General features: G+C 35.2%; 1 long non-coding RNA gene and 1 other non-coding gene across 2 annotated transcripts; one reads left to right on the forward strand and one right to left on the reverse strand.

The window, feature by feature from the left end:
* Positions 1-95: 95 nt before the first annotated feature.
* Positions 96-2089, reverse strand: LOC106108182. The gene is made up of 3 exons (XR_001225905.1): positions 1960-2089; positions 1366-1473; positions 96-169 (listed from the first exon to the last, which is right to left on the reverse strand). It is a non-coding gene; the product is annotated as an uncharacterized LOC106108182 (long non-coding RNA).
* Positions 479-552, forward strand: Trnan-guu. Its single transcript has one exon. It is a non-coding gene; the product is annotated as a tRNA-Asn (tRNA).
* Positions 2090-2095: the final 6 nt, after the last annotated feature.

A 2095-nucleotide genomic window follows, 5' to 3' on the forward strand; every position in this document is an offset into this window, starting at 1 on the left:
GGCAGGCCCTTAGTTGAATAAATTAGCTATTTATATAAACTAAAACATATTTTAGCTAATTAAATACTGGTTCAAAAAACCTAGAAATTGTAACCTTACATTGGCGACTTGGTCATAGTGCGTAGCCACCAAGATGACAGGCGAGCCAGGAGCACGCGCTTGTATAGACCTGTTAAATAATAAACATATTTAATATATGATATACTAATATTATAAAGAGGAAAGATTTGTATTTTTGTATGTATTGAAGTAATTCAAAAACTATTATGCCAATGTCAAAAATACCTGCACAATTAAAAAGCTACGTTATCACTAGAGAGGATATATTTTTATTTTTAATTCTACACGGACGAAGTCACGAGTAAAGCTGGTTTAGTATACAATGAAAAAAAAATGGTGTAAAATACTTCATTGTTACGTAAATGTTGGTATCTCCTGGTCTAAATTTTTGACGTTTATTTTCATGCAAGCAATCAATGCCTCCGTGGCGCAATTGGTTAGCGCGTTCGGCTGTTAACCGAAAGGTTGGTGGTTCAAGCCCACCCGGGGGCGAAACTTTTTTTTCTATTTTTAACATTTTTTTTTTAAATTTCAGATATTTTGCAGATAAACTCTTATAAACTTTTTTATAAAAATTAAAAGATTTTATTAATCAATTTATTGCTTGCAATATGCGATTTTTTCCAATAAAAAAAGTGCTGTTTATTTCTATTTTTTTGTTATTTTGTATTGAAATTATAATTACTTTATTTTACTGTTTACATTTGTCAACATTCAAAAGCACAAATAATAACAAAGACTTGCCACTGTATAACAATTACCGTTACCATAGCAACCTTGTTTTCAATGGTCCCAACTTTAGGGTTTTTTCCGATTTATTTACCCCCTAAGTGTAATAGTGAGAAAATATAACCTAAAGCGTGTCTAAAGGGCCTTTTATTAAATAAAGAATTATACAAAAATATGCTGTGATACGCCACGATGTTTACGCTTTATTATAGACTAGCTGTTCCCATGCGACTTCATCCGCATGAAATTATAAAAAAAAAACTATATTATTGTTTACATTTGTCAAATTACAAATGTCTAAATGACATGACATGATGACATAGCATGGCAACCTTGATTCCTTGATGTTGGCAGCAACTTATGGTCTCTTTCCCACATTAGGGTTTTTATCCATAATATTTACCCCCTACGTTTAAAAGTGTGTGTAAGTGTAGGGTTTTTTTAATACAGAGAAAATTATTCAAAAATATGCTTTGATTGACATCTTACGCCTCAAAGTAGTGTGTGTTTACGCTTTATTATAGATAGAAGAAGAAGACAGAAGTATAGAAATATAGATTTATGTAACTATATTACCTGAGCCAGGCCAGTGCGCCGGCCAGTCCGCGGCGGCCGTCAGTGCAGCGCCACACCACCAGGTACAGCGAGCGCCGCGACAGGAAGTACTGGTGCGTCGCGTAGTACCTGCGCACACATCATAATGTACAGTCGCGGACATCACCGGTGTACGAGTTACAGGAATACGAGACAAACTCCGTTCTTTTTGTTGTAGTAATTAGTTATTTTTTGGTAATATTTAAGGTATTTAAGTCTGTTTTTTGATGTAGTTACTTCCCGTGTCTTATTTGGTGTTTATGCTTTTATATTTTATCGTAATTTACTTGCTATTTTGTTTATGTGAAAAAGGTAATGCCTATAAAATGTAAAAATAATTTTGTGTAACATTTTTAATATAAAGAAAAAAAAAACAAATGAGCTAGTAGTAAGAAGTTAGTAACGCAAACGGGGTAATAATTATTAGTCGTGTACTTAGAATCCTTATTTGTATTAGAATTTATTCTGCGTCCTATTGCCTATTATTCCGTCGACACAATGCGTACAGTTTTAACAACTATTGTCAAACACCGACAAATTCCCTGATAGTACACACGTCATATGACACTGTCTTACTCCTGTTGTCCCCCGAAGTCCCATGTGCGGAAGGTGACAGGTCCTCGCGAGGAGCGGTGCTTCTCGTACACCCAGCTGCCGATGTCCACGCCCACCGTCGACACATTCCCACGCCGAGACGACTTGTTGCCCATGC

This window comes from Papilio polytes, unplaced genomic scaffold (genome assembly GCF_000836215.1).
Source record: "Papilio polytes unplaced genomic scaffold, Ppol_1.0 DF821737.1, whole genome shotgun sequence".
In the NCBI taxonomy this organism is placed as follows: domain Eukaryota; kingdom Metazoa; phylum Arthropoda; class Insecta; order Lepidoptera; family Papilionidae; genus Papilio; species Papilio polytes.